General features: G+C 35.5%; 1 protein-coding gene across 4 annotated transcripts in view; it reads right to left on the bottom strand.

The window, feature by feature from the left end:
- Window positions 1-18,327, bottom strand: part of SIPA1L2 (signal induced proliferation associated 1 like 2) — a 109,158-nt gene extending 90,831 nt beyond the window's left edge. For 3 of the 4 annotated variants that reach the window (XM_003204027.4, XM_010707008.3, XM_010707010.3), the window contains exon 1: window positions 18,233-18,326. The gene's annotated coding sequence lies outside the window, so the exon portion shown is untranslated. Of the gene's footprint in view, window positions 1-18,232 lie in introns of all 4 variants that reach the window. The other variant, XR_792520.2, reaches the window with a different exon arrangement.
- Window positions 18,328-21,961: the final 3,634 nt, after the last annotated feature.

Raw genomic sequence — 21,961 nt, 5'->3', positions numbered from 1 at the left:
TTTTTTTTTTTTTGGGCAGAGTGACTCTTTGTTAATTGCAAATAGAAGCTACCTATCTGTCAGTCAAGTTCTTCTATCAGTGCAAATTTTAAATAAACAGAAAACACCAAAGAGTCTTTGTTCCCTTTCATTCTTTCCATTCATAAATCTACATGTCAAAGTACAGGAAAAAAAAAAACCCTTCTGCTTACTGAACATTAAATAATCTATCTTCTACAGGGAGACTAAAATGACATCTGGAACACATTTCACATTTATGTATATTATCTCCTTAGGATAGAAGTATGGCAGACTAGATGACTGTAAGATATTTCCATATCTTAAAGTATTAAGACATACTTATCTCTCTGCCTGCAACATTTCATAGTGATTAGAATTTCCTCATAAATATCTTTATCCTTAAAAAAAAAAAAACAGTAATACAGAATATTTATTTCAGGTTTTTTTATTTTTATTTTTAGAATGAAGATTCTTTAATACATAATGATACAGATACAAACCAGAAATATCAGACAGCAGATAATTCAGGTAAATTTTGTATAATACTTCAAGCCAGTGTAGTTAAGGAGCTTCCAAAATAGAAGTAAAAAGCTGCTTATGGCATGTATTTTGCCTCAATCACTAGAAACGACTTCATAAGAGAGGTCAGGTTAGAGCACGAATGATTAATCTTTTAGAAGAACTTTCAGTTACAAAACTAAAACATTTACTTCAGCAAGCTTCACTCAAAACCAGATAGAAGTCATTTTCAATGGTCTCCTCAAGCAAGCTGCACAACATCAGAATCCTTCGTTCCTTCATAAAAACAATGACATCTACAGGCTCAGAAATGGTCACATGTTCGTGTTTTCCTGAATTGCCCCTTGCTGCTTGAAGGCATGTATTCTCATTTAAATTGGATAATCCCCCAAAGGCAGGGAATGTTTCTTGGTCCTGATCCAACAGGACCCTCATATGCCAGCCCTATTGTACAGGACACTAAACACTATGATAATCCTGTTGGTAAAAAACAAACGTACTAAATCATTTTCAGAGGCAAAGCTTAGAAAAAAGACAGGACTTGTACACCACATTTTGATCATTCAAACACAAGGAAAAGGACTACTACCTTCTAGTGAGCAATCATTTGCATAATGCAAACAGAAAGTCACTAGTTGCTGAATAACCTGCTGCATGACAATGAGGTTTTGACAATTTTACATGTCGGGATAATGCTTCAAGGAAAATTCTGCATCTGTAAACTGGCTAGCTGGTGATTATAGAGGAGAATATTCACGTTATAATCAAGAAATGAATGTATTACATGCAATACATTTCAAAGTAAACTTGTTACTTTCAGGTTGCTCATAAACACTACCAAATACAGTAGTTAAAAGTTCACAATACAATTGTTGTAAAACACTGGCAGAAAAAAAGCACATCACCATTTAAGAAATAATGGACATGTATTTCATTATTCTGAAACAAGAAAAATACATTCTACCTATTTCCAGAGTTAATCATCATGTCCTAAAGTATCAATTTTTCTTATTATTCTAGCTCAGTGCAATAAGTGGTATTGAAATTCCATTAGAAAAACACTGAGCAGCAGCAGGCACAGGTAAAAATCAGAAAAAAGAAAAAATAGACTATTAAGAAATGTCCCGTCTAGTTTTATTCCAAAAGTAACAGTAAGAGAGCTTTCGCACTCAACATATAAGAAATTTCTGCAGACAAAATGATATGATAGAAAAATTACAAGTAGTTAGATAATATAATTAACTGTAAAAAGTGAAGTTAATAGTCTGAATTTTAAATCTGCAGGAATACAGAATGAGTTCAAACAAAAAATACGTAAATGTTTTAAGACTTCTCATTGAACATGGTAGCACTCTTATATACTTTCTGTAGAAAATACATGTTCTAGGTTTCTCAAACCATTTGCGGGATGTTCGTAAAGCTATTTTCACATACTGCTTTTAATTGCTTTCTATTATTCTGAATCAAATAATGAATACTGGACCTGAAGACCCTTGGCATCTCTGGAGAAAGGGCTATTAATGAGAAGTTTATAAGAAAGAAGTTAACATTTTGACTGGTATTTCACACTTGGGAGTAGAAATTTGGTAGTAGGTTCAGAGGCTGGACTTCATTTGAATAAAGAGTCAAGTACTGGGAAAAAATAAATTGTTCAGTAAGGAAAAAGATCGCAAGTTTTGAGTTTCACAAGTCAATGTGCCCCAACAGTTTATGAAACATTTCCATTTTTCATAGGTCTACAGTCACTACAGTGAAACACAAAATCAGGCTGGATTGTCCACTCAGTAAAAAGACAAACCAACAACAAAACAAAATTATTAAGTTGCCTACTCCATAAAATAGGTTTCTAATTCTGACAGAGTACTCAGAAGAGCTCTGAAAATGTACGAAGCCACTGCTAGTCAGAAAACAATGGAATACCTTGAGTAAGAGGAAAAAAATCCCTAATCAATTCCAAAAAAACATTTTCTATTTTACCAAATTATCATCAGTGAGTGTGCGACTGCCCAAAAGAAACAGATATTACAGACTGGATTCAAAGTTTCCAAGTAGTAACTGAGGAAATTTGACCTCTTGGTCTGCTGATGTTCATGAGAATTGGACACATCATCTTACAGGTCCCCATATAGTTTCTCGCACTGGCTCAAAATGTTCACCTTTTTAAGATTAGCTCATATATACAAGAACAACGCTTACAGGTAGTATTGAGAAGCTGCCCATCAGTTCTTAAACTGCCACACAGACAATCCTTCCACCCATCTGTCTACCACCCACATAAAGCTATGGGAAGAGCAGAATATCTGCATGTTACATTAACATTCAATTTCTATGAAATTACATTATTACTTCTGTTATTTTATGCCCTGTGAGCAAATACTGCACGACAGTACTTGAAAGAGATGCAAAAATTAAAATAAAACCTTAAAAACTTTGCTAAACATAAGCATTGTTTAAATTTGTCATAAGATCGGTGTAGCGTATGAAGTATAAAAAACACATTCTGGTTCTTTGAGTTGTCATGCAACAAAGCTACCTGATGCTACACAAAGTTCTTCCTTAGTATTCCAATTCCTAGATATATTAACAGCTCACACAAATACAATTATTCCAGCTTCTTTTGGGGGAAAAAAAAAAATGGTTCTAGAAAAAAAAAAAACACAATACTATTTTTGGTGATGATCTAGAGAAGTCCCATAGGAAAACCTTACAACTCATGACCACAGAGGATAATCCTCTGTTCCTATCTTACCACTTGGCTGCATGTTCCTAACCTATCATACTGCAAATGCACTACACAGCCACTCTGAATCTATGCATCATCTAATAATTCCTCAAACATACTGCAGTGTCTCAATGAAACACACAAAAACAATGTTAACTCCCTTTTCTTCTGCTAGACCTATTGCATTGGCTCAACATTCCCAAGTACACATAAGTGAGCCTACGTCACCTGTCACCAAACAGTGCTGCCTAAAGAAACAAATGTGTCTCTGAGTGTAGCCAAGCACAAGGAGTTCTTCTATAGCTTCATATTGTTACTACCCAGGTATCATCAAATGAATATTCACAATAACGAACACACAGTTTCTCGAAATTTTTTTTAGACTGTGACTCCTGTTAGAAGGGCTGTAAGCTCACCATCAGCTCGGGTTGGATGAAAAGCTATCTGTAATTACTAGCGGCAACTGCAGACATTTGCCCTAGGTACTCTTCAGGAGCTGAGTTGGCTCCACAAATTAGAAGTAATTTCAGCGTTACTTCAATTCAATTCATGCAGCACAAACAGCGACCTCCTGTTGTTAACAGCACTTTTTCTGATACTTTGAAACCTCTGGAGAGGTAGGCAATTACAAAGTGGATAAACATAGTTTTATAAACTCAAGTTAGCACATTTTTAGGAAAGAAAAGAAAAAGGACCTTAGGCCTACTTCTTTAAAGTAAAGGAAAAATCTGAATAATCGTGCCCAACACAAAAGATTACAACATTGAAAAAAAAAAAACAAGTACACCTTTATTAATTAATAATAAAAAAGTTGACTATTGTCCATGATGACAGGTGGACTATTGAAAAATTTAAACATGTAGTGTGGAACAGATCTAAAATTTTCACTAAAAAGAGAGTACAGAATGCACATAAAAGGGCATATTTTTATGAAAAATAGAAATACTAACTTCTGCTCTATTCCTCATGTTTCCAAGGCAGTAAAACAGGAAAAAGTAGTTTTATGTCATGTCATTTGGCAATAGAATGGCTTTGATATCATAGCTTAGAATTATTTTCAGCAGTGAAGAATGAAGCAGTTGATTAAAATAAAGTTTTTAAATAGAACTAGAAACATTCATCTTTATCTTGATTACTTTTTTTTTTTTTTTTAATTGGAAACTTGGTTCTTTATTGACTGGTATGAACTGTGAGGTGGCATAAACTGAAATACTACTGGCCAATTTCACACACTTTCCAATTGACCCGGGCTCTGTAGTTTCAAATATCAACAAGTATGATCTCATGAACTCTGAAGTAACATTGCACATCACCATATATTAAGAGTTTTTAAATAAATTCTTACTGAGAACATACAATTTCTTCTGTCATTTCAATCTAATCAAAAGAACAAATTAAATACAGAAAGAAAGGATGTTGAAATCTATGATGATTGGAATACACTTAATTCATACAATCTTAGAAAGTAAAAACAATTTTGATTTTAATCTTACAATGTAAATTTGGAAAGCAGATTGCATAATATTAACAAAATAATTTAGTTTAATCTTAGTTACCAAACAACTTGGCAACTTTAACAGTCACAGATCTCTTACAATGAAGGAAACCTTTTCACATAAACCTAAATGCAAACAGAAGAACAGTAACAAATGAGAGAGTTCCTAGCAGAATATTGCCCTTGATCTCTCAGCAGTCCACTGAAATTCAGTACAACTTAAGAACGATAAAAAGTCAATGCCACTTGTACAGTGATCATTTGATATCTTATCTGGAATCAAATTGCTCTCAAACTGAAAAATAAAGTTATTGATGAGACTTCAGAGTATAACTGAAAGCAATTTTAGTAAAATGAAAGTTTTAAATAAAAATGTCTTACATCCCACACCATCCTATCTACCTTCTAGCTCCTTTAAAAAACACAAGCAATTTAGCTATCTTTTATCTGTCTCTGACATTGCTCTACAATTTTGCCTTTAGTTTGTTAGGGAAAAGTATGTGACAAAGAATTATCATGAATTGTCCTGCTGCAAAAATTTGCTATATATTTTCATTTTAAATAGGAACAATATAAGTGTTTTCAAAAGTATAGTTTGGAAACATATTTCAGAAATTTTGAGCCAGATGAGCAAGACCTCACCTTCCTGGCTCTTCTAAACAGAAGACTTCTCTACAGTACACATATTTTTCTGACAGAGTCACTGTGACCAGAATTAAGGAAGAGTCAATTTCATATTCCTTCCTGCTTAAGAGACTTTAAAGAGAACATCTATAAGCCTGTCTTGATTCTTAGTATGAGGAGAATGGAGTAAACTAGCCTTTAAAATGTAGTCTTAAAAATATGTTCTTAACAATACAGGAATCTTTCTACTTTGCCCTCCACCCTCCCAACTCCAAGGCTTATCTCTTTCTTTGGATCCTGTAAAAAATCTCTTATGGGATGAAATGATGATAGTTTCAGACATTCATAACTCTGCTATCATGTCCCTAAATTTGTTGGATAAAGATGACTTTAAGATACTTTTTGAAGACACTTTAAGATGACTTACCAAAATATTTCAGTAATTAGCAAATTGTGTAGCTTAGTGACCTTATAAACGAGTCAGAAGATGAGGGGAAAATAAACTCCCGTATTTGACAGTTTCAGTAACTTACCTTTAAATATATATCTAAATAGATTAATACTAACTGAATACTACTGAAAGATACGAACAATACAAATGTGATTCACTATCAGGCATAGGGAATATGAATTAAATTCCACATTTATCTGGAATGGTTCACATTTATAGGTCCTTTTTTTTGCTTTTAAAATTCAGATTACATAATTCCTCATCCAATAATTCAGACACTGAATTTTACATTTGTTTTATCAAGTTCTGCTCATCATGTAAATGAAAGTGTTAAAATAGGAGGGTATAATTAACTGATCCAAATCATTCCTGCACAAACGTAGCTATGAACTTTAAGCACTGCAAAAAAAAATCTGTTTTTGAATTTTATTATTGGCCTCAATTTAGCACAAAGTTTCTGTTCAGCCAACAAACTGTTTCATTCATAGAGACTGCAGATTTCTGGAACTGCATTTTTACTTGGTATCAGTGCATATTTCTCTCTTCCACAACACATTTACATTGCAGAAATGACAGAATTATTTCAAAAATCAAGAGCTTTAAAAGGAACAGTCACTTTTGCTAAGCTTCTGACTCTTAGAAAGCTCATATAAGATTATTACACAAACTACATTTCTGAAACATCCTGATGAGATTGAATTCCTTTCCCTTCTCAATTCAGACTTACTACCTTTATCAGTAAAATGAACAATAGACCCCTTCACTCTTCCCAAATTCAGAACATTATCACATTCTATTTTCTTTATAATCTAGAGAAATGTTCATCCCCAAAGTGAATTGCCACTGCATTTGTCAACAAATTATAAATTGCTTATAAAAGGCTTTGGATATTAGTATCACCGTTACGTATGGCACAAAAAAAAAATCTTGATCTAAGGTAAATTATGAAGTGAGTGATTTAAACAGATATTCTACAGACTACACTCAGCTGTCTTATCCCCATTTTTAAACAAATAAATGCTCATATGTATTAAAAAATACAAAACAATTAAATAAGCACAAATATATCCATGCAATAAGGTAACAAAAGTTTCTATAGGCTTGAAAGTCAGTTTGATAGAACCAACAAGATTAGCCATAGCAAGTAGTAGTAGACCAATTTATTAGACTTTGCAGAAAATTAAGATCTATCATCACATTTCTCAGGTAAAACAGTGACCTTTCCCCATTTCCCTAGTACAAACCCTGGCCTCTCCCCTATCCCACTTCAGATGAAGGCGTATAACCTTTTCAAATGGACTTGAACAAACTAGTCTACAATCAATTGCTCGTAAGAGATGAGACTGTTATATGCAGAAAAGTTAAAGTAGAATTTTAGAAGAGAATAATTATTTTCCTGTTGTGTATTTTACAGGAATATAATTTCCTTTCAGAGCCTTACTAGCAGTTAACATTATGGCTGTCACAAGGCCATACATTTTGCCAGACATACCTGTCAAATCACCAGGAAATAAGAAAAGAATCCAATTAATTTCTTTACAGCTACTTAAGAAAATACAGTAAGTTAGTTAAATTTTAAAAACACATCAGTAATTTAATGTCTTAGGGCACAGTGAGAACTGATTTTGTAAGAAGAGCAATTAAAAGCTACAAAGAAAGCATAAAACCCAAACCAACTACAAGCCATCTTCATGAAGCAGTTCTTTTAATATTAAGGATCATATAATCATAGAATCATACAGGTTGGAAGGGACCTCAGGAGATTGCCTAGTCCATCCCGCCTGCTAAAGCAGGTTCCCTATAATAGGTTGAGCAGGAAAGTGTCCAGGCAGAATTTAAGTATCTCCAGAGAAAGAGATTTCACAGCCTTCCTGGGCAGCCTGCTTCAGTGCTCTATCACCCTTACAGTAAAGAAGTTCTCTTGTACATTTGTGTAGAACTTCTTCTGTTCCACTTTTCACCCGTTGCTCTTTGTCCTGTCACTGGGTACCACAAAAAAAAAATCCTTGCCCCATTTGACTCCTGCCCATTAGATATTTATAAGCATTGATAAGATCAGCTCTCAGCCTTCTCTTTCCTCATATGGAAATGTTCCAGGCATTTGATTGTCTTTTTGACCCTCCACTGGGTTCTCTCTAGATCCCTACATTTTTTGAACTGGGGAGCCCAGAATTGGACTCAGTGCTCCAGATGCGGCTTTCCCAGAACAGAGCAGAAGGGGAGGATTACTCCCTCAACATGCTGGCCATGATCTTTTTAATGCAGCTCTGGATCCCATTGGGCTTCTTGGCCATGGGGGAACACTGCTGGCTCACAGCCATCCTGTTTGTCACCAGGCCCCCCAGGTCCTTCTCTGCAGAGCTCTCCAGCAGGTAAGCCCCTAACCTGTATTGATGCATGTGGTTATTCCTCCCAAGTTGCAAGATTCTGCACTTCCCTTGTTGAGCCTATCCCCGTCCCTCTCTCCCAAACTCTCCAATCTGTCCAGGTCTCACTGAATGGCAGCACAGCTTTCTGGTGCATCACCTACTCCTCCCAGCTCAGCATCATCAGCAGACTCCTAAAGATGGACTCTATCCCTTTGTCCAGGTCACTGATGATGTTGAACAAGACCACAGTCAGTGCTCACATAGTGTATAGCTCAAATTAGTATTGTTGAGTCTTAATTGTTAAGATTATAAAAATGAAGATTATTAAATTAAGATTAAAATAAATTCGAATAAACCTAATTTTTATTAAGCAAGCACCAGAGCAACAAGTTCATTACAGCATTTGGAACTAATTTTAAAAAATGCACTCGCACAAAAAAGAGAATGCAATTTGAGATATACAGTTAATTGTTTCTACACACAAAATGAGCCAACATTAGTTTGCATGGTGCACTGAATTCCATCTCATTCTGATATGCACATAAAAAGTTGGACAATACTACAATGGTAGCATATTGTGCTTAAGCTAAACAAGGCTGGCATTGTTTCCATTGAGCTCTACAGAACCTCAGTGACATTTGTAAAGAGATTGATGAAAGAATACACATTAGCATAAAAATTCTGAGTCAACTGGAAAAAAGCAGCTTTATGGAAAACTGTAGAACTGAGATATAAATACAGAAATGATTATCCAGAGCAGCTACAAAGTACAATGCACTGAACATTTTCCTATCCTACTCTGAAATATTATGCAAACAAGTTGACTTGTACAGTGGTTCATTCAATCTACAAGGAACCAAATTTAAATTTGGGGTTGTCTGGTTGTTTCTGTGGGGACTTTGTTTCACATTTTAGAAAGCAGTTTTGCTTTATATATATAATAAGGGAAGAAAAAAAAGAGTAAGGTTTATCCAATATTCAGTTTCTCTAAGTTACATCAGTAACTATGTATTCCCACTGTGTTGAAATATCATTAATATTCCAGTAAGAAATAAGTCCTCACTTCTCTATATGAAACAGAGAAGGAAATTAAACCTTTACTGCAAAAAGTCTACAAGACTGAACCTCAGCAATCAACAGTCTAGTGAAATACCATAACTACCAAGCAATCCTCTGAAGAGGAAAGGCAAAAATGTTTGACAGATCTCCAGTTCATTCTCATCAAATACGTGAACACTTTGAAAATTAAATATTAATGTAATAGAAAAAAACACAACATTTTCTTCCCAGTTCAAGCTATCTTCCACACTTAATTATAGACACAACAACAAAAGTAGATACTGAGTCTGAGTAGTTAACATGTATGCCATATTATTTTGGAAATTTATATTTCTAGAGAAGGAACAAATAACATTTAAGACCACATATGTGGTCAACGGAAAGATTCTTTAAACATGAATCAGAATCAAAATCTACTTTGTGAGAATGGAAGACCTTATTTGTAATTTTACTACTTCTTGTAACTTAAACATAAATAGAGAAATATCTGTTATCATAGTGCTTAGCTCTTTCCCTCCATAGTAGGCAAGAAAACATGCAATAAAACTATTTTAGTAACATCTTTGCAGAGTAGTATACCCAACGTAGTTGGACAGTTGCTGGGATAAATACTTGATAGAAATGTAACTTTTTAAAAGGGCAGAGAGTTCATATGCTAATATGCAAATTAAAATAATGAAGGTAGATGACTACATGATGATCACCATAGTTATCAGTGACTGAAAGGAGACATTAAGTATATTCTAGCCATAGCAGACACTTAGATGTAAAAGCAACAAAAACATAAATAAAACTACTTTTTTAAAACAACAATCTATCACATAGAAACCTAAGTACATACGTATGAAAAGTCAAGGTATAGAATTGGGAGAAGTGGGGAAGATGTGTTAACAATAAGAAGAATTGCTAGAGAAAATTTTTTTTAAAAAAGGATTAGACAGTATCAAATCGTTGCTGACTAAAATTAACATTTCCTTAGTAGCATTTCTCTCAGTCTCTATATCTATGCAATATCCAAAGCCACTCAGTTTCTAGGCCATACACGGAGTACGAGCAAGACTGGATTGCTCAAGTCCCTCAGGGTAGGAGGTATATGAACACATGCATATAATACATTGCATATATAAATCTATGTAGCAATACGGCCAAGAAGGTTGCATATGTTAGCTGAGCTCAGTTCTTTCCTCTTTTGCAACCACATAGACTACACACAAGCAACCTTGTAGCTTTACTACGGGTGAAAAAAAGAAAAACAGCTGCTCGGGAAAGGGAAAAGGAAGTAATGCACAAACTCAGAAACAAAGAAGGAAGAGTTGAAGAGCTATGAGCATGTAGCAGATAAGGGACATGCAACAGAATGCATTTCCCAAAAGAACATACTCACCAGTTCTTTTTCCCCACCCATTTTGTTTGCAGATAGCACTGAGGTTAATGAAGGAATGATTTTTCCAGCAAAATAAAAAGTTCAGTTAAGATTTATTCATACCTCATAAAATAGATTTAAAAAACAAACCAATCCACACATAAAATACATACATCAAACAGATTAATACTAAAGCACTCACTTCAAGTGGATATTCACAAAGAAGGGAGGCAAGGTATGAAGCCTTCACAGATGAAGTTCCACTTTTTTCTGAGTATTCTAAAATATGCTATTTCTGATAACACTTTGCAAAAAAAATCTAAACCTTGTGTGACCATAATCAAAGTATCTCCTGTCTGTCCAGAATTTTTATTGTGTTTTGTTTCTACAAAATCTTCCTAAAATAAAGTTTTAAACTACTTGAACTCAAAGGCACTGGATGTTGACTTTAAAAAAAATTAGAAGAAACTATTTATCCATGAAAAGTTGTCAGACATGCTCTGCATCACTGTAACATCAAGATACAGTATTCACTTTTTATTTTTCACCCCAGAAGTACAGCCGCAGTTATATCTTCCCTGAGCCTTAAAAAGCCTGTAGACTTGCAGCTGTTACAAAGGCAACTGTGACAATGTTCCTGTATGTCGTGAATATGTCTGTTTCAAAATGTGCTTTAATTCAATTCTATTAAATCAAGAAAGCCAAGTTTCCAATGATGAAATAATTACTTCAGTATATAGTTCTAGAAACAAAGTTTACAGCTCCTCGCAGAATCCTCCACTCTGCTTCAGTGTGTGGTTTAGCTATTTTAAGTTCCTGGGTGAGCTTAATAACAAATACAATGACAACAGGAATAGAAACAGAGTTTAAAGACAAAATTATCTTTAAAATTCATAAAGCAGACTTGCCAGCTACAATGTAACTTCAGTATGCCAGTTTTTATATTTCACGTTTATACTTTCATAGTTTTAACAAAGGAAAAAAGAAAGCTTAAATTACACTTAGCTGTTAAGTTTTTAACTAGATCACTTCACTACCTCGATACAGAATGACAATCCCAACAATTTGCTATAGTGTAGCGGTACAAGTTTCCTTTCTTCTTCATCCAAAACCACTGCACTTTAGTAACGTAGAATCTATCAAGGTTACACACGCTACACTTTTTCCTTCAAGAAAAACAAAATAATTCATTTATCTTTACCGTGTTTCAAAGCGTATCAAAGGCAAAATAAAAGAACCAAGATTACTTTACTAAACCTAAAAATACCATTAAACACTGGCTGCCCTGAAAACTGAGTTAGCTGCAAAGCTGTCATTTAATACTCACACTTCCTCTTCCTCTATATAAAACCACCAACTGCCAAATGTAATCTAATAATTAGCATATGTAAAGCAAGAGGGCTGAAACATGACATCAATTTATTTGCTCCCTAGAAGATAGGTTCTGAATTAAACCTGCAGATGCATTTGACGTTCAAAATTTAAAAAGTCTTGACAAGAACAAAACAGAAAATATATATGCATGTTTACAAGTGTATTCTAAATTTTAAAATGAGCAAGAAACATTATCTTCTTGTAAAAAAAAAAAAGTCAGTCAAAAATCAAAATCACGTTATTTGCATCTAACTTCTAAACATGTTACAGGCAGAACACTCATCGTTGAGTGGTAAGTAAATATCTGTGAATGGTACTTTGAAGCCAACTGAAGAATTAAGGAATGTAGAAATAGTGTATCTAATCTGTCAGCCTCTTGAACATAATTAGCTGTTATCATCATTAACAAGAATGAAGATCACTTGTCTTTTGGAGGTTGTAGAAAAACAACAAACATGCCACATACAGAATCAGCTCAACTCCTCATTTCTTCTAAGGAGGCAGTTAGTATAGACGTTTAACAAAAAGTATATGAAATGGAAACGTTTTCCTGCCCATCTTATAAATAACCACTTCAAAAAAAATGTTTAAAAAATTTAGTTTATATTTTTAGGAAAACTTTGTTGCTACAGCAGACTTTGATCCTCAGCATTTGCTGGCATGTAGCCCTGCCCCTCCCGATGTTGTCCAACATTTACTTTCATGTATGACAACAAAGAAATCTCAAGAAATTTATGAAGAAAATCATCCTTTCTTTCTTCCTCCCTTCCCCCTGAAGTGTGATTTTTAGCCATTCATATCACTTCCTCCATTTGCAGTATGTTCAAACAAAACCAATTGTGTACAAGGTGACAGCAGATGAAGTAGAGTATCAGGGGAACTTTTGTAGCACTCCCTCTCCCACTCATCTTGGCTGATATACGTGACAGATTACACAGTACATTCAAGATGAGGAATCTGGCAAGCAAATCTAATTACTAGGCTAAATGGCATTAGAAGGCAAGACAAAATTGCAAGTCTAGCAGGTAAAAACTATGAAGTATCATTCAGAGCAAACCAGTGACTTTCTACAGGCCTAAGAAAGAAAAAATACTTGTGAGATTTCTATTTTTGAAACTAGATACTTCCTCACCTCCTCTACCCTCCCTGACCCCATCTCCGCTCACTCCAGTCTTCACAAATAGGGTTCAGAGCATGCCAGGTTAATAAGCAGACCAAGTCAGCCTGCAAAGAAATTTTAAGTTGTCTGCATTTTTTAGATAGAGAGTGGGTGCGATATGGTAACTAAGAGAAGACCAAGTATGACAAGAGGCCAATCTGTATCACATCATTGGTATTTTAAGATGAAAGATAAGGACTAGAACTTATTCCAAACAAATACTTAGACACCCTGCAGACAGGGTAAAAAACATTATAGCACAGTCAGTTTCACAAGATCAAAATTGATCTTTGTTCTTTTCACTTAGATCCTGAAAAATACTTCCAAAACCTCCATTTTTTCCCCCCTGGGAGGGAAGAAAAAATAACAACAAAACACCAAACATTGAGCTGAGCCTGAGAAATGTATCTTTTCTCTTATTACTTTTTCACCTAAACTTCCTAATCAAGGGAAAAGTGGCTTAAGCATTATCCCTGCAACTTGACTACCAAAGAAAGAATTGCAAGTAACCTTGTGACCCAGACAATCTTTTAAAATCATGGAATGTATCAGTGTGTTTTAACTTTTTTCTGCCTCAAAAATATACAGTGTTTCCCCTTTCCTTATGAACTGTCACAGAATGACATAGAATCACTGAGTAGGTGAAGTTGGAAGGACTTCTTGAAGATTATCTAGGCCAACACCCCTACTAAAGGACAATCAGTTACAGCAAGTTACAAAGAACCACAGGTCAGGGCGCAGTCAGGTTTTAAATACCTTCAAGGATGGAAAACTTACAGACTATCCTAACAGCCTGTTCCAGTACCTGAGAGCCTTCACAGTGCTCAGATGGAATTTCACGTATTTCAGTTTCCACCCATTCTCTCTTGTCCTATTGCTTTGACTCTACCAAGGACTGCGTTTCCCCTTCTTGATTTGCCTCATCAGGTATTTGTATACACTGATAAGAACATCCACCATGTGCAATAAGCACAAACGTCTGGGGTATTGGACATTCTTCCGAGTTTTGTATCATCAACAAACATGCTAAGTATGCAATCAAACCCATCAATTGGATCACTAATTAAAATGTTAAACAATACTGAAGCCAGCATCAATCTATAGTGTACACCACTAGTGACTGGCCTTTGGCAGGACTTTGTAGTGCTAATCACAACTCTCTGAGATGGCAGTTCAGCCAGTTTTCAGTCTTTCAGTCCCTCTCGCTGTCTGTTTTTCAGCCCATACAGATTGCTTATGATGATAAGACAAGACACAAATTGGAAAGCCTTGCTGATATCAAGGTAGACAACATCTACTGCTCCTCTTCTCATCCACCAAGCCATTCTTCTGTGATGAGATGGCTATCAGGTGAGTTAAGCATGACTTCCCCGTTTTAAATCCATGGTCATTATTCCCATTCATCTTATTGCCCTTTATCTAGAAATTACTTACAGGATTACACATTCTTTCACTATCGCAGCGATCAAGACAAGGCTAACCAGCCTGCACTTCTCCAGATCCTTCCTGGAGGGTGTGATTCATGCTCTCTTCCAATCCTCAGGAACTTTTCTAAATTGCCATGATATTTTGAAGAAAATCGGAATGCCCTTACACTCCTATCAGCCATCAACTCAGAACTTGTGGATACATCCCATCAATGCCATAGATTTCTTGATATCCAGATTAAGTGTTCATTACCATAATCCTCCTCTTTCAACAGTAAGTCTTTCTTATTCCAGGCTTAGCCTCCATTCTTAAGGATCTGGGATATCTGAAGGCCATGCTTATCAGTGAAAACAGAGGTGAAGAAGGTACTGATAATCTTAGTTTCTTCTGTGGCCTTTATTATTCCCAGACCTTTGTCATCTCCCAGTTCAATTAATAAGCCTAGCTTTCCTTTCACTACTTACGTACTTAAACTAGTCTTTTTGTTTTTGTTGTTCTTTACATTCCTCACCATCTTCATAATCGTAGATGGCGCTTGGCTCTCCCTGAACCTTTTTCAAATTCTCATTTTCTCATTTCTTGCATTACTCATTCTGTTATATACTTCATTTCTCCAACCTTCTCAGAGAAGTCTCTCCTTCAAAAACATGTAATTATTTTTAACCTACCCCTTCATACTGCACAGTTCTGGTAACAACTGAAAATAGACTCATAGTATATGTTTCTGATCTATTTTTTAGTTGATTTTCAAACATATTTGCATTAATTTTTCACTACTTCAAATATTTCTTTAGACTTTTTGCAAGAGCCAAAAACAAAGGACTTCAATTAATTTATCATAATCCTTCACTTTGTATGAAATAAAAATATATATTCTAATTTATTTCATAAAAGGAATTGTATAAAGTAAGAGATCAAGATGGCTTACATTCTTACATTTTTGGTTTCTTTTTTTTTTCCCTCCTCCTCTTCTCCCAAGAACTTTCTTTCAATTCTTTGTATTTAGCTACTAGGGTGTAGTATGTTCCTTCTTAGATCAATTTAGTTTGCACTAGTGTTACATCAGCCTTTTGCTTACAGAAAATAAATTTATGGAGGGCTTTAAGACAACTCTATATTAATTGCACCCAATTTTTAAGAATAGCCTCCTCTTTCCCTTCCCTTCTAAAAGTTATCACTCTTTAGCAATTCATCTTAGATCTTCTTTCCTTAAATTCAACCTGCTCTTTCCTTTTTCCCTATGCCCTCTGCAAAACAGACAGCACAAAACAAATTAAAACAGCAGAGATCTTATTATTAACTTGCACATTAATCCAGCCTGATTAGTAATTTTAGTGAACCTCACCAAAATTATATTGTATGTCTTAAGTGATCAGTTAGTGCTTCTTACAATTATTTCTTATTTAGAGTATAACAGAATCCTAGAAGGGTTGAAATCAAATGGGACCTATCTAGAAACAAAAAAAGAAAAGTTGCTTCTGTTTATCTTATTTTCCCACCCCAATACAGGAATATTTTGGGAAGAAACATTCAAAGTAAGAACAGAAGTTTGATTGGCTTCAGTAATTATCTTTTACACAGGAAGTATGGAAGAGAACAGTAATGGAACACTAATTTACTGCAGAAGTATAATACTTGAATACTTGAATATAATACTTGAATACTTGAATATACGGGAAATAGAAGAAATTTGAAGGAACGCACTGTCAGGAGTCATTTAATATAATTTGCTTATAATTATATAGAACATGATTTGTTTACATAAAATGAACTTAATAGTACAAAACCCAGCATTTGAATTTTACCATTAATCAGAAAAAAAAAGCTAGAATAGACTAATATCTCAGAGTATCTACTTATTTTCCCAAGTCTAAATGTATACATTTATTTTGTGCTCTGCATTACAGAGATGCAATAAAGTTACTAATACTGAAGAAATTATAGAGGCTGTCTTAGAAGCAGAGTTATTACCCAAATATTCTAATTCTGCTTTTGATACAGTTTGATTGCACATTCACCTTATCCTCCTAATATTATTCAGTTAGAAAGAAGGGAGGTAAGAAAGGACCCATCTGTTCTCCCTGTCCCACCAAATCTGTCCATTACACTGAAAGAAGAAACAGGAATACATAATTTTTCCCTCCAGTACCCACTGCACATTAACTTCAGTGCTAATGCAAACTTGCAAAAATTGTGAGATCTTCCCTTAAATCAAGCTCTTCACAACTTTATTTTCTCTTACAGAAGATGTAGAATTATAAAATTTTTTAATTATATCACTATACCTTAATTCTGTAAATGGTTATTACCTTCAACTTTGTATTTCTCATATACATGTTTGATATATGCTCTATGTTAGACTGGCCGTAATTGAATGAATCATAAGACAAATTGTGGCTTTGTACTATTTTATTTCCTCTAAGAGACATCACCTACAACTACTTTACCCTCCATTACTTCTCTTTATCTTTAATATGAGAAACTTACATTGCTATTTTCCATGTATTTCATATATATATCATAGCATTTACTTCAAGTTAATTTTCTTCATCTGAACTTATTCAACTCATACGCAATTATACCTAATATATCTTCTACTATTTGCCATTACCAATACTACAATATTCCATTCTTCAAAACAAGAACAGTTGCAGCACATATTTACCATTGTCTGACAGTGACCAGATTGCTAGAGTCAATCACTGAAAAAATATTGATACGGTAGATTCCTCTTTATGTTACAACATCCTGGACAATCCGTGGGATAATAGTAGGTAGTATGAATTTGATCAAGTTGATAAAGTTTGTATTAAAATATTCCTCAAATGACTGTATATTGTTGAAAGTACCCAATTTCATAAAAAAGAAAAACACAAAAGCAGTTTTTATTCAGAAATGTGCATTCACACATGTTGTCAGGTAAAGCGTTCAATCTCCAAACAAGTTATTTATTTCTTCACTATGATGTAGGGAGCATACCTTTGTCAGATGACAGTCTGACTGCACTGAGCAAACATGAAGTGTTTCTAAAGCTTACCGACTTGCTAAAGCTATAAGCAACCCAATTCAACTAGATCAAGGAGCTTGCAGAATTAGGAGCTTAGGAAGATGACTTCACCTCATAATTCCTGTCACAGAACACATCAAGGTAATTTTTGGCAACTGTAGGCTTAGAACTTTCTACACTCAGCTTAATTAGCCCTTAAAAGACACTAGCATAACATACTAGAAGAGTGACATGTTGCGGGTCATATCAGCTCTTTTCCAGAGGAAGGCCAGGTTAAGAGCTTTCAAATGACCAAAATTTAATAATTAAAAATATATATATATATCTGTGCTTATCCTATGCATTAAGGAATGCAAGAGTTCTTCTATATAACATCTGTATGATAACTGTAGCTTTAGTGATGATACCATATGCTCCAATATTAAGCAACCTGCCAAACTACAGATTTTTGAAAAAAGACTGAACTTCACTTGTATGCTGAGCTTTATGAGCAATTCCCTTCAGGATATCTAGAAGCATTTTAACAGATCTATAAGAAATACAGATTTTGACATGTCAAATATCAAGACAGACAGAAACACAGATGCCAGTTTACTTAAAAGGTGGGCTATAAAACAGATACACCAAAAATATATTTGTCACGGGTTAAAAATCTTGCTTACCTTTGGTTAGAAAGCTTCTCAAAGGATGCCTACTTGAGTCGCTTCTTCTCTAACTTAAGTAATATGGAGATACCTGCAAGTGAAATGAGACAGGTTCAGCTTGGTTGTTGTTTCATTTGTTCATTAGTTTCTTAGGCAAATATGTCCACTTGTAATATTAAGGCATAAGTAAAAAAAAAGCCCAACACAATAACTTCAGAACAACATTAGTGTGAGAATCTAATAGCATATGGAAATACAATATAAATAAACACTAATGGCTTAAAAATTCAACATAGTGCAACACATATCATGTTTATGTGGGGCAACAGAGAATTTAAAGATGTTATTTGTTCAAGTTCCAAGCAATAAATTGGAAAAAAAAAAAAGACTTTGCTGGGGAGAAGTGTAGGGAGAAGGTGTAATAAACAACTAGCTGCAGAACTATCAGCTTGTTTCCTTATGGCTCTGTTTCAACGGTCATGATAAAGGGTGCACAGTAGAACCATATTTTTTGCAGCAAGTAGCTCAGTAATATTTTCAATTACAAGTCAGACAAATTCATGATGTTTCATAAAATATTTTGAAGAAAGATAGTAGTCAGTTCTTTCCACAAAGTTTAAAAAGCATTCTGCTACAACTTATGGAAAGAATTCCAGCTAACAGAGCATCAAACACTCTAAACTTCACATTCTACGGGCAAAAAAAAAGCCCTTGAAACATTAACAAAGATGTCTAAACTAACAACTAATAACTCTATCTCAAACATACAGAAAAATATTGCTAATTCAGAAAGAAGTAAAATATATTTAAAACTATTATTACTATAGAGGACCCTGAACCTCTAGGTGAAGGTGGGGGGAGTGGATTCCATTCCACTGTAACAGTGGAACAAGTCTGAAAGTTCCTCATGCAATTGAATTTATACAAGTCTATGGGGTTGGATGATATCTGTCCTAGAGTTATGAGAGAGATGGCTGATGTGGTTGCCGAGCTGCTCTCCATCGTATTTGAAAAATCATGGCTGTTTGGTGAAGTCCCCAGTGACTGGAAAAAGGGAAACTCCCATTTTGAAGAAAGGGAGAAAGGATGACACAGGGAACTACAGGCCAGGGAGCCTCACTTTCGTGCCTGAGAAGATCATGGAGCAGATCCTCCTAGAAGCTACGTTAAGGCACATACGAGACCAAGAAGTGATCTGAGACAGCCAGCACAGCTTCACCAAGGGCAGATTGTGCCTGACCAATCTCAGGGCCTTCTATGATAGAGTGACAGCTTCACTAGACAGGGGAAGGGAGACGGATGTCATCTACCTGGGCTTCTGCAATACCTTTGGTATGGTCCCTCAAATCCCTCCTTCTCTCTAAATTGGGGAGTTATGGATTTGAAGGATGGGCTGTTCAGTGGATTAAGAATTGATTGGCTGGATGCAGCCAAAGAGCTGTGATCAATGGTTCTGTGTCTGGGTGGAAGCCGATCACAAGCAGGGTCCCTCAAGGGATGGTCTTGAGACCAGTGCTCATCAACATTTTCATCAGTGACATAGACAGTGGAATCGAGCGCACCCTCAGCAAGTTTGCAGATGACACCAAGCTGAGCAGTGCAGTCAATACATTGGAAGGAAGGGAAGCCATCCAGAGGGACCTGAACAGCCTAGAGAAGAGGGCCCTTGAGAACCTAATAAGGTCCAACAAGGCCAAATGCAAGGTGCTGCACTTGGGCTGGGGCAATCCCTGGTATTTAAACAAAATGGGAGAAGATCTCCCTGAGATAGCGCCGCAGAGAACTTGGGGGTTCTGGTAGATGAGAAGCTGGACATGAGCTAGCAGTGCACTTGCAGCCCAGAAGGCCAACTGTGTTCTAGGCTGCATTAAAGGAGGAGTGGCCAGCAGGGAGAGGAAGGTGATTGTCCCCCTCTACTCGGCTCTTGGGAGGCCCCATCTGGAGTACTGTGTCCAGGCCTGGGACTCCCAGCAGAAGAAAGACACGGCTCTTGGAATGGGTCCAGAGGAGGGCCACTGAGATGATTAGAAGGCTGGAGCACCTCTCCTATGAAGAAAGGTTGAGGAACTGAGCTTGATTAGCTTGGAGAAGAGAAGGCTCCAAGAAGACCTCATTGTGGCTATCCTGTACTTGAAGAGAGCATATAAACAGGAGGGGGTATGACTGTTTACATGGTGGTAGGACATGGGGGAATGGTTTTAAACTGAGAGAGGGGATGTTTAGGTTAGGTACTAGGAGGAAGTTTTTCCACACAGAGGGTGGTGATGCACTGTAACAGGTTGCCCAAGGATGCTGTGGATGCTCCATCCCTGAAGGTGATCAGGGCCAGGCTGGATGGGGCTCCTGGAAGCCAGGTCTAGTGGTTGGTAAACCCACACACAGCGGGGGGGGTTGAAACTAGATGATCACTGTGGTCCTTTTCAACCGATGCCATTCTCTGATTGTATTTCAGATAGGTCTCTAAGACCAACATACAGAGATACATACATAATATCACTATCGACCATTATGGTTAACTAGCTACATATGTTATCTGAGTTAACATAGTTTCAAAGGGAGTTTATTTTATCATGATCTCAGATAGTAAAACTGAGCTTGAAAATATACAATGCTACATTCATTTTGAAAGAAAGGGAAACACAGCAGGAAGCGATGCTATTTCCTCTATTAAACAACCACCAAAAGGATAAAAATAATTCTAGAAAGTATTTTACAGAATATCACAATGAAAAAGCACAAAAAGTTCCAGGATTCTAAGTAAACTGCAAGTCTAAATATTATGGTCCTTTCCAACTCTAAGAGTTCTATGTTAGATAAAAATAAAAAATTTAAAACACCCTGTCACAAATGATTCTGATTGCCTACTTATGAGTGTAGAATGTAGAATCCATTGATCCATAAAGTAAAGTAACTTCAGAGAATTACACGGTTCTTTCAAGAGATAGACAAATTGGAAAACACTAGCCTTTGTCCACATATTGGTATTTTTTTAATCCAGAGTTTGAAAACAGAGCATTGCACTGGGAAAACAAATTAAGAACTGAGAAGAAAAATAAATTGGCATATGTAAGAAGAATTAATGGTTTTACCAACATTCTATGAGTTTTCTTCATAGTATCTTGTCCTACATGCATGAAGATCTACAACTGAAAAATTATTCAAAACAAAAGTTCCTTTAAATTCATTTAAGGTAACAAACTGCATATCAGAAACAAGGGGAAACCATGCTTATTTTCTTTAATGTACCATAAAACTTATTTGTAATATTAGACTTTGTAAGAATCCTCTGAGTAAGACAATTATCATACATCTGGACATCTATTCACTATTCCTAGAGTACAACCCAGATTGCTTTTTTTCCTCCACAAAGTAATACATGTATCTGTTCTGTAGGTCTTTTAGTCCTCTCTTTCTAAGTGTTTTTCTAAGTGTCCCCTGGAATCAAAAGCCAGGGCTTTGCTTCTACAGGGAACATCACTGAGGAAGCCAACTTGGCCAACAACAAGGCAAAGAAATGCTCATTTAAGATATCTAAAATGTAAGTTTAAGAAGGCCAATGACCATAATTCCCATTTGGCAAAAGGTCAGACATTCAAACTGTTGCCTGCCATATACTGCACACCATTTTCAAAGGTTAGAAATACACTCACCTTGATCTCAAATTCCTATAACCACAACTAGTTGGTACAATACAGAAAACAGAGAACAGAGAAACAGAAAAAAAGGCTGGAATACAAAGCATATAAT

This window comes from Meleagris gallopavo, chromosome 2 (assembly GCF_000146605.3).
Source record: "Meleagris gallopavo isolate NT-WF06-2002-E0010 breed Aviagen turkey brand Nicholas breeding stock chromosome 2, Turkey_5.1, whole genome shotgun sequence".
Taxonomy (NCBI): Eukaryota; Metazoa; Chordata; class Aves; order Galliformes; family Phasianidae; genus Meleagris; species Meleagris gallopavo.
The sequence above is the reverse complement of the archived record's forward strand: the minus strand, read 5'-3'. Positions and strand labels throughout refer to the sequence as shown.